Raw genomic sequence first — 12,133 nt, 5'->3', positions numbered from 1 at the left:
AAGATAAGTGAGGAAGGTAATAACCATTCATTCGACGTTACCACATCCAACTCCGGGACGTTCGTACAAGCACCTAACACCCTACACAGTCTGCTAGGCGTTCTGATGAGTGTTCCGGTAATGTTTGTTAGCCTCGAGATTCGTAAAAGTTCGGTGGGGAGTGAAGAGTTCGTGTTTCAAAAAGTTTGTGTTCATGTAAGAGTCACTCACTGCTATGCCTCCTATAGGCCGTTGTGTGCCACATTAGTCAAATAACAGTGCGGAACCCCCTTTTTCACTTGTTAAGCCCTGCTGGGACTCGCATCGTAGAAGTGAAGAGCCGTGTACACAATATGAGGGTAAGAATACTTGGTACATTCCGTACCAGCTTGATAGGCTGCCAAAGCCTCAGCCACGAGGGTGTTGATTAGGTCATTCAACTCAGCCTGAGTCATGGTGATGTTACCACATCCATGTCCTCGTTCACTCATGTTTCTATAGTTGGGAGTAAACCGATTTAGAAGTCGAAACGAGATGAGAGTCAAGTGTCATACTGATATTCACGTATTACCAAGTTCACACATAGTAGGGCAGAACCCTCCTCACGCTCGATAAGTCTCACTGGGACTTGCATGCACCCCGCGTCATTATTAAGTGTGCACCCATAATAATAAGGCAATTTGCATGCTTATCTCAGTGCTTCTTAGTTCGCGCTCAAAGTTTCCCCCGTTCAAACAACACAACAGATGATATCATAGGTCTATGGCTCGCATGAGTTGATGTGTGGGGTCACGCTATCAAGTCACTATGGTGCGAATTGTTTCAGTTCATATACATTGTGGGTGTGTGACTGTTAAACAAGTAATGCATAAGGTGAGAGAGAAACGAACCTTGCAATCTGGAGCTGAGTGTCATGATCGATTTTCGAAGTTGTTCGGTTATAGTCTGGTTTTATTAAACGTTTTAAAACCTAGTTCACTATAACCAGTGGCTCTGATACCAACTGTAACACCCCCAAAATTTCACCTGCGGAAACCCCGCGAGGCGTGTTACGCATCAGAGTTCGAGCCACCAATCACATTGAACCATTGATAAATTTTCAAATAAGTCATGACATTATTTTACCAAAATAAGTTGTCAACATAATATTAGTTCTCAAAAATTGTGTAGCGGAAGCATGTATTAAGTTGTTTAGCAATTGTTTCATAATAACGCATAAAACCAATGTAATTCAATCTAAGAGCTTCGATCCATGACCACTCCAGCACTCCCAGATAGCAAGCTTCCCCGTTCCAAAATACTTAACGACCTGCGAGCATGTAACACGTGTATCAGACAAAGCTGGCGAGTTCACAGTTTTAGAAAACGTTTGTTACCCGTTGTGTATAAAACCGTTCAATACCCAATGCAAGTAATATTGTTAATATCTCATTTCCAAACACGGACGGCTCCTGAAATACATGACTGCCCTTCCCACGTACTCCTATCTAGTACTGGGCCAGACTGGGTCATTAGTTCACCTCCGTCCTCTACAGGCACGGGGTGAGGGTGCCAAACCTAAGTAGCGCTACTAACTAATACCCGATGAGGGACTTACAAAAGATGATAGGTGAGAATATTAACCAATATACTCGTTTTTACCCAAAGACTCATCCCCCCATGGAATACCCACTGACTGTCCCCAACCACTGGGACGCATGCTCGAATGTAGTGAACTCACCTTGGTTTGCTCGGTAGAATTATTTACTCGTTTAACAACAGTGATTTACCAAGCCCTATGATAGTTACACATAACAGTCAGTTTGCATATCAGCACAACACGTATTATTTCACATTTAATCATCAACTAGTGTACACGAATACAAGTGTTAACATTCATCAGCAGGCATGGCATACCAATTAATCAAGCCCAAACCTGTTATATTTCGGTCAACTGTTATTCTTCGGTCAACAGTTATCCTTCGGTCAACAGTTTTGTTTCGACACACAGTTATATTTCGATTCACAGTCATCCTTCGATTCACACATATCTTTCGATCACACCTATCCTTCGATCACACCTATCCTTCGATCACACATATCTTTCGATTCACACATAACTTTCGATCACACATATCTTTCGATCATATTGTTATCTTTCGGTCATGCTGTTATGTTGTTTCCATAGTTTAAGCAATATTGTTACGATCACTAATTAATTCGGTTGACCATTATAACTGTTTTCCCTAATTACAATTTTCAATTAACACAATATCAACAAATCAATCAGTAACATATAGATCAAACAAGGCAAGTTTAAGCTATCTTACAGGAACCCTAATCCAAATCAACATGAACAATTCTTAACACGCAACTCTTTCCGTAACCGTCTATCACGAAACAATATTTACGAACATCACATCACTCGAAATCAGCAGGCCATATATGATCATCATACATTAACACAAATAATCATATCCAGTCACATTAACAATCCTGAGTATGAACATATACATGCTAACAAACATTAATCGCTGGTCATGATTCCCACAAATACCAACAAGAACTCGAATTAAGTAAGGATAAAGTACTAACCAGAAGATAACACTTATCACAAGAGAGAGCCACGAAGGGGGGGGGGGTCCTTGACTACTACCGTCGCACAATCAAGAATAAAAAGGCTTCGGTGATAATGTTTAAGTTACTGCCGTTGATGGTTTTTGAGAGGAAGTTAGGGTTTGCAACCAGTATAGTGAATTCCCTAGATAACTTACGTATACATATCAAAAGAAAGGAATGGGCCAAACCGGTTGGGCCTGAGTGGAAAGACTGGGCCGAAAGTTGAGGTCTTGGGTCGAAAGATCTTAGGTCGAAGGATCTCAGGTCGAAAGGTCTCAGCTTGAAAGATCTCCTGTCTTTCGTTCGAAGGATATCCGAAAGATTGTCGAAGGAGCTTATGTCTTACGGTCGAAGGATCTTGGGAATTTGGGTTGTCACACACCTCGTATTTGCATTTCATGTATCTCTGTTAAAGACCTTTGTCATATCATGGAATATAATGTTAAATGTATAAATTCGACACGACCTACTATTTATTAATTGAAGAACTTCGTACACTTTACAATTACATGTTTTATTTATATTTTTCAAATGAGGGTTAACTTTTTGTTCCCTAGGCAACGTGCATGTTAGCTTTTCGTTGAGAAGTGTATAAAAGATTTTGTTAACAAATAAAACGCTTAATGAAAAAAAAACTTGTTGTAAAACCCTTTTTAATAAGAATTGATATTTCAAAATACGGCTTGTAGTATCTCTTCCTAAAACTTTAAAGTGATTCTTAAAAATTAAATACAAATTTCAATTTGAATGTTAATTTAGAAAAATAGTGTTATTCACGAGCAAATGGCTTTAATCACGCTTGAAAGAAGCTCACTTGGGAAAGGTCTTCTACCAAGGATCTCACTCGGACAACAATCACCAGGTGTGCGGAATCCACCTAGCAATCACTACTATAGAGTATTGGATCAAGAAAGTGTAGAATAAGAATGATGAAGATGATGAATGACATCACACACAGTAGCCATCAATGAACACACAGTGGTAATAATTAGGGTTTCCTTGAATAACAAACTTTCCACAAAAGAAATCTCCACATATAACATTTCACTAAAGAGTTTATATCCAATTGGAAGTCCTAGCTACTAAAGTCAGGACACAAAGGCCCAAAGCCCAATACAATGCAAACTCTGAATAAACAAACACCTAAATTTGGACTAGGATAGAATCCCTAAGTCCGGACCATGAAACCCTCATAAATTCGGACCATTGCATACACTTTAAACAATTTACATAAAAAACTCTTAAAGATTTGAGAGCCTGCACTTATCACACAAAGTGAATTTACAGTGTATCCCCTTTGAACCCAATAAACCCACATCAATGGCCAATAAACAATGCTATCTCAAATAAACCCAAACAACCCATTTAATCCACACGACTTTTCTCTAAAACGAAAATAAAACTAAAAAGGTTGAAATTTGATTGGTTGGAGAGGTTGGGAACACATTTAAATTAACTATGATTGGTTGGAGGTGTTTAGCCAAGGTTAGAGGTACTCTTCATTGTCCTAATCCGCTGGTTTGTGAATGCGGTGTAAGACTAAATTGTCCTAAGGTGGTTTTCTTTGTATTGCCTTTTTGGAAGTGTAGTCTACATTTTTATAGGAGTTTGAAAATCATCATCAGACTCAATTTGTTCCACAAGATGGCTCCATGTGTTTCTGGATGTGGATACAGTGACCAAATACTACAGGACAACACTAAAGATAACAAAAGGTAGGTATGACAGTGAAAAAGATATATAACAATGACATTGATAGCACATAACAATGACATATTTCGGCACAGATGAATGCTTGGTAAGATAGGCAATGAAAGATGCATAAGAAAGGGATATGTCACCACATAATGGAAAACATATATACCGATGAGATTGATGGCAAATAACAATTTTACGTATAAGCATTGTAGATAAGTATTGAAAGGTACGTAACGAGTGGCCGGAACCAAAACTTTTAACTGCATGTCCTAATACTGTAGTATTGTTTTAGATTTATAATCCGTTAGTGTAAACCAATCATATTTTTATTACAAATTGTTGCTAACCTTAACCTTCTTAGGTCCCACATATATATCTTGAAACCGTCGTTAAAAACGGCCACATATGTTATAGGTAAAATGCACCATTAGACCGTGTGGTATGGTGGGTTTGGGTTGGGGGCATGAGTTGACACGTGAAGTTCGAGCCCTCCACCGGTGAGTGACGTGTCCGTGGGTATGACGGGGCTTGGGTTGGGGCATGGCTTGGCAGTTTATTAAAAAAATTACAAAAAATTAAAAAAATACACACAACATTAAAAAAAAAGCCTAAAATTTTATTAATTACAAAATAAAAAAAAACCTAAAAACGATTACAAAATTACAAAAAAAAACCTAAAAACGATTACAAAATAAAAAAAAAACCTAGAGCGTTAGGTAAATTTCAAAAAGCGCGAGCTTGTCGAACGGCCTTCGCTCCTTGGCCCGAAACTCAATGTTTGCCACCGCCACCCGGTCCTCGTGGCTTAACTCACCGCTCGGAACGACTTCGTAGTAGGCCTTGAAACGATCAAGCTTGGGCCGTAGCTCGCGCCATTTATGTTGGCACGCGTTTAAGTTGTGTCGGTCGTGTCTGACGTTATGTCGGTAGCTTGCGAAGGCTTCCGACCAATATCGTGTTTGGCCGGGTTGTCGCCCCTTCATAGCATCAATGACGCTGGTGACGAGAGCTCGCTCTTCTTCGTGGGTCTAAGAGGCCATCGGTCAAGTGGGTTGGGGTAGCGGGTTCGATCAAGTGGGTTATGTTTGGGGTAGCTGTGGACAGCGATGGTTTGGGATGGAGTAGCCGGTGGGGTTGGGGTTAAATTTATAGGGGATGTTGACTGTTGGGGGTTGGGGTGACCGCTCGGCTTGGCCAAACGGTTACAATTTAAAATTCAAACTACCCCGCCCTGCTATGACATGGCCAACAAAGCGAATAGGAGCCCGCCACATAGGATGGCTAGCCCGCCCCACGCCCGGCATCAAACTCCCGTCCCTTGGGCCACACCTCAACCCAAGCTCACCCGGGGTGATGACTTGAACGTTTTCCCCCAACCCAAGCCGCATACCCCACAGTTTTAACAAGGGTAGTAATGAATTGTCTCCATACTTCTCTTTAATAGTAACCAAATAATTAAGCATTAAATTATTAGGCAAGTTGGACCATCAACATTTTTCTATTCAGATAATTCAACTCATTGACTTTTTTTATTATTACTATAATTGGCATTTAACAAATTTGGAAAAAAAACTAGATCGTTTTTTTTTTTAACGGTGAACTTCATGTATAAGGTTATCACACTCTCCAAATCGAAGAGCTTTGTATTGCCTCACTTTGGCCAGACTATGTTGTCTTAACTGGGCCCACGCTGGCTTCAAAGTTTGGCTTTTTAGGGCGTTACCCGGGAAACCATACCGCCGGCTGCCACTTGACAGTCGTTGTGCCACCACAAAAGCAAAACTCTCTGGTGTAACACACAGCTATTTTTTCAAACGGTTTCTCTTCCAACGACTTCTTTCAAAAGACTACTCTTTCTAGTGGTTACAAATACAATTCGTTTTCCAACCCATGTTTGAACTTTACAATTCACTGCTAAGACAATACTAATTCGAAGATACGAGTGGTGGTTATCCAAGTGAAGTAGTAGGACCTTCGAACCTTAGACGATCATCTCGTCAACGTTCTAACCCTCCACCATCAAAACGCTCCACTTCCACACCCAAGACGATCATCCCATCGAAGTTTAAATCCTCCACCTTCAAACCCTTTTCCTCAAGCAAGCTACTGTCCTCCACTTTCAAACCTTTTTCCTCAAGCATTCAAACCCTTCACCTACAAGACCTTTTCCTCATGCAGGTGCTGATCCAAATCCTCTTACAGATGAGGAGTTGAACTTGATGTATGACTACACCATGGCTCAACTATAATTTGACTGACTACAACTTGCGCAGACTCAAACCAACTTCACTGCAACCCTTCATGTCACAAACATCCATCCAACACAAGTCATACCCACCTGAGTTGAAGGGTATGAACCCAACCCAGGTGAGGAATACGTATCTAGGTCGGACGAAGAAATGGTTTATCCATCTTCAAATGACTCCGGGCGCGGCCATTGAGACAAGAGGTTGGACGGTCGCGATAGGGATCGTGACGTGCCATATCCAGAATCCTTTCTAGTCGATTGGGAATCCTTTCTAGGCAATTGGGACTGAAGTAATTTGGGCGTATGTGTGTTTCATTAGGAATTATTATGTTTAATTAGGTTTAGGTAATGTCTTAAATAGGTTTAACTAATGTTTTATACAATTACAAACAAAATGATTGATATACAATAACCAACAAACATTCATGATTAGCCAGTGAGAGGTATTAAAGATCATAAATATTTGTTAAGTTACATATAAGTAATTCAACGATTAATCAATGACATATGTTAAAAAAAGAACATGAACATTTGTAGCACATTTACATATATGTAAATAGTTAACTTAGATATCCCATCACGACCAACACCACCCAACCATCTACCATCAGATTTAATAACCCCCACCCCCTTCACATTTCCAGCGACTGGAACAATACCAATGCCACCACTACAACCACTATCTTATACCACCATTACCACCATAGTTGACAACCATTACCACCACCTATAACCCAAAACCAATTTGAGAACCAAAAACCCAAAATTAAACGACAAACTCTAACCTAACCTTTGCCCTCGCCAGATTTTCAGATCAGGAACAGGGTATGGTGGTATGAAGAAGAAGATGACGAATCAAAGGGTCGTTCTGGTTTGAACCTTCATGCTGTCGCCGGATTTGCGTGAAGCATTTCCCGCAGATGTGGTGGGGGTTGTGGTGGGGAATGGTGGTAACCGTGGTGGGGTACCACACAGATGGCAGAAGTAGGCAGTAACAGGTGGTGGTTTTGTGGGGGGTTGTATAGAGAGAGAAAGAGAGAGAGAGTAAGGGTGAGCAGAAAACCGAAATAACCAAAAAATCTGGACCGAAAAAACCAAACCAAAACAAAAACCAACGGTTCGGTTTTCGAATTTTTAATAACCGAAAATTTCGATTCGGTTTTCGGATAATCATTATCAATAACCGAACCGAACTGAACCGATAAGTTTTAATCGTATACAAAATATCTATATTTTTATGTTTAAGTGTTTGCCCATGCTACTAAGAATTATTAATTTTATTCTTGTTTGTTAAATATTTATAATAAGAACATTACCATGTTTATTTATCATTAAAATTATCCATTGTTTACAAGAACTAACAAAGTTTAATATAAAAATTAAATGGTTTTCAAAGTATTATAAAAGAAACCGTCCTAACAAAAACTTTGGAGAAACATTAAAATAGATTAGAAGGTTAGGTTTATGTGAATAATATTAATTTAAAAGACTAAATATATTAAATTAAATGTAATAATTTTAGGAAAGATTCTTAAACTTTGAATTATATTTGTAAGTTTTGAATCTTACATAATTTGTTTCAAAAACCGAAAAACCGAACCGAACTGTTGCTAAAACCGAAAAAACCGAAACCGAAAAAACCGAAACCGAACGGTTTTTAAAAACCAAAAACCGAACTTTCGGTTACGGTTTTGGTTTTACCCAAAAACCGAACGAACCAAATCGTGCACACCCCTAAGAGAGAGAGAGGTGGGTGGTGGCAGGTGGTGGATGGTGGCAGTGGTAGGTGTTGATGGTGGTGGGTTGGTGGTGTAGAGAGATAGAGGGGGAAAGTAAATACATGTGTCTGTAATGTATATATGTATATGTATATAGTTTTATGTTTTACTATTTATGATTTATGTCTTTTAATTAGTGGGTTTTTTAATTAACAAATATAAAAATCAAAAAAAATATGTAAGTGAAAAAAAATGCCCTTTATTTAACTGAGGGTTTTAGACGAAGTTAGGCAATATGATCAAAATGACAAAAATGGAAAACTCACGGACCTAGAGAATGAAAAAAAAAAATTATTTGGACTAAAATGGCAATGTGGGACAAACCTCAAGTACTAAAATGGAAATTTACTCTATAAAATAATAATGATATGGGAAGAAAGAGAAAACTTATACGATACTAATTTACTCTATAAAAATAATAATGATATGGGAAGAAAGAGAAAACTTATACGATACTAATATGTGATACAAGTAGGGGTGTTCTTCGGGTTTTTTTTCGGGTTTTGGGGTTTTTCAGTTCGGGTTGTTCGGGTTTTTGGCTAGGAAAAGTGACCCGATAACCAAACCATTTAAAGCTCGAGTTGATCGGGTTCGGGTTATTCGGGTTCGGGCTAATTCGAGTCGGGTTGTTCGGTTTTCAGGTTTAGATGTAATATTAAAAAATGTTTTTTTTTTTTGCAATATATAATTAAAATCCATCATTCTATTTAAAAATATTATCAAAATTAAAACAATGTTTGACAATATGACATGATATGTTCAGATGTCCTAAAACATAATGTTTTAGATACCAAAAACTCTAAACCAAAACACATCTATCGAAAAAAGACATTTAATGTTCGGGGTTTTTTTCCGGATTTTCGGGTCGGGTTTTTGGTTGGGAAAAAGTGACCCGATAACCAACCCATTTAAGGTTCGGGTTGGTCAGGTTCGGGTTATTCGGGTTCGGGTTTTTCGGGTATTCTCTACTTCGGGTTCAGGTGGCTTCAACTTCGGGTCGGGTTTCGGGTTTCAGATAAAAATGAACAGCCCTAGATACAAGTAACATTAGAGATGAAAGGGACGATAAAGAGAAAAAACTCACTCTTTCAACTCTTAAGCATGGCAAGAATGCTCGTAGTGAGAGTTAACCACCTTCCACGTCACCACCCTTTCCTGTACTGGGTGTGAACCCCCATTTCCCGTAGTGGGCGTTAAACCATTACTAACCCATTTGAGAGGGTACTAAGGGCTTAACGCCTCTTTTCTTCGTTATCCCCTTAACTAACGTTATGGGCTTGGGGTGTGGGGCTAAGTCACAGCCTAACCACTCGAACCATGTTACTCCTCTTTTTATAATAATAATAATAATAATAATAATAATAATAATAATAATAATAATAATAATAATAATAATAATAATAATAATTTATAATTTTTAGATGCAGACTGGGGGGTTGCCCAGACTCGAGACGTTCCACTTCAGGTTTTTGTGTTTTTATGGGGGACAATCTCGTATCCTAGTCGTCCAAACGTCAATACACTGTTTCCCGCTCGAGTGCTGAAGCTGAATATAGAGGTGTTGCAAACACGGCAACTGAAACAAGCTGGATCCGCAACCTACTTCTTGAACTACACATACCTACACGCGAAGCCACCATCATCTTTTGTGATAACGTATCAGCCGTGTATTTGTCTGGTAATCCGGTACAGCATCAACGAACCAAACATGTTGAGATTGATATTCATTTTGTTCGTGACAAGGTGTGTATGGGTGACATAAGAGTTCTACACATTCCAGCTGATTACCAGTACATAGACATTTTCACCAAGGGTCTCCCTAAACAATTACTCAACAAATTCAAGTCCAGTCTGTGCGTTCGTAACACTACCGCTATGACTGAGGGGGCCTATTAGTCAAGATATGTTCCCAGCAGAATATTTTGTATTTACTGTACTTTATTACATATATTCCTAATTGATACATTCCTTGTATAGTTAATAGGTAGTTAGGGTTTCTCTTGTATATATTCTTGTATCATATTCTACGAATATCATCGAAGCATTCGACCTTTTTCATAAGTAACATGTTGCACCCAAAAGTTTAAAATGAAAAGGGGCTATGTAAACTCACCTGGATATAGCTTAGCAAAACACCAAAAGATATACGTTGATGCAGACAAGTTGGAAAACTTCAATAAATTGACCTAAAGATTTAAGAACTATAATTTAATAGATGGACTTGGATTACGTTCAAAGGTTATAGGGCTAGTAGGAAATTTGGAAGGATGTTTTAGGAATCAAGTAATGTTTTTACAAATTTATCTAATTTAATTAATTAAATAAATCTAATAGCTCAATTAAACAAAAGTGGAAGTTTAATTGATAAACGTTATTTATGCAATAAGTTTTATGAACTACGTTTATATTTAACAAAAAGGAAACTCATTATCAAATTGTCAACCTTTAGAGTAGTTAGGTTTTTTTTTTTTTTTTTTTTTTGAACGGCCAACAAACTCAATCCCGAGTACTCTCGGGGCACCCACTGGACAAACGGAGTACTCCGAGAGTAACCCGAGTCCACTACCAATTCCGGGGAAAACCCGGTAACCCACCCGCTCGTAGGCACGACAGTGAAATTACCGGTAAAACCCGTTTGGCTCAAGGATCCAACCCAAGTTTCCCGGGGTCTCGTATCATTGCCCACCAATGTCTCATTCTGCACAGCAAATTTCTCTTATTCCTGTCATCTGTGGGACTTGAACCCAAGATCTCTCCCTCCCAAGGTGTTTAATGGTTTTGTCTTTGCCAATGGACCACCACCTTATTTGTCTCTAGAGTAGTTAGGTACATCATGAATTTTGTGTTTCTTTGCAATCATTCGTTGTAAAATTGGTAATGAATCAAGTTTTTCAAATCTTAGTTTTGTTTATTTCATAGTACAGTATTAAAAAAATTAATTGAGAATTTCAATAGGCTTTAAATCTCGAATTGTATATATCGAAATTGAAATTTGAAAAAATACGAAAAAAAGAAAAGAATTAGGTTGACAAGAAAGATGATGGTGGAAAGTTTACCGGAGACGACGGCTGGTTGACCTTTTCTTTCACCGTTCGCTTGCCCTGGTGAAAGCTCGGTTAAACGATATCGAACGTCGGCCACAAAACTAAGATTTGAAAACTTGATTCATTACCAATTTTACAAGGAATGATTGCAACGAAACACAAAAGTCATGATGTACCTAACTAGTCTAGAGGTTGGCAATTTGATAAGGAGCTTCTTTTTTTTTAAATATAAACGTAGTTCATATAAGTTATTGCATAAATAACGCTTATCAATTAAACTTCCACTTTTATTTAATTGAACTATTAGATTTATTTAATTAATTGAATTAGATAAATTTGTAAAAACATTAATAGAGAAGGATTCGATTGAAAAGTGTAGCGAGTTGGGGTAGGTTCAAAAGACATGTATTTATACAAAATAAAGGCTGTTTGGCGATAAGAATCGTAATTGAAATTTGCGGAGTTGTTGTGGTTATCTGATAAACATAATGGGCATGTTTTTTTTACGTGATAAACTTGTGGGTTTGACAAGATAAAGGTGGAGATAAGTGATTAATACAAAAAATAAAAATAAAAAAAAAATAACGGATTATATATTCTTATGTTCCCATTAAAGTCAATGGGAACATTATGCAATATGAGCCATTGGATGAATATGAGATTAAATCCTAGTCGTTATAATTAGGAAAAACCTTCTAGAAGGAGAGGTTTTTTTTGGTTAACTTTTGACCAAAGAAGGCGGTTTGCAGCAGTTTTTTTCTTTCAGCAGCAGTTTAGAGAAATATCCT

The 12,133-nt window shown here is 38.1% G+C and overlaps 1 long non-coding RNA gene across 1 annotated transcript; it reads right to left on the bottom strand.

Annotated features, from left to right (window-relative positions):
* Positions 1 to 1,071: 1,071 nt before the first annotated feature.
* Positions 1,072 to 11,552, bottom strand: LOC110930690. The gene is made up of 3 exons (XR_002588047.2): positions 11,358 to 11,552; positions 10,415 to 10,487; positions 1,072 to 1,288 (listed from the first exon to the last, which is right to left on the bottom strand). It is a non-coding gene; the product is annotated as an uncharacterized LOC110930690 (long non-coding RNA).
* Positions 11,553 to 12,133: the final 581 nt, after the last annotated feature.

The sequence above is a fragment of the Helianthus annuus genome, chromosome 3 (genome assembly GCF_002127325.2).
Source record: "Helianthus annuus cultivar XRQ/B chromosome 3, HanXRQr2.0-SUNRISE, whole genome shotgun sequence".
NCBI classification, from domain to species: Eukaryota; Viridiplantae; Streptophyta; class Magnoliopsida; order Asterales; family Asteraceae; genus Helianthus; species Helianthus annuus.
Note: the sequence above shows the minus strand (reverse complement) of the source record. Positions and strands in the feature narration are given on the sequence as shown.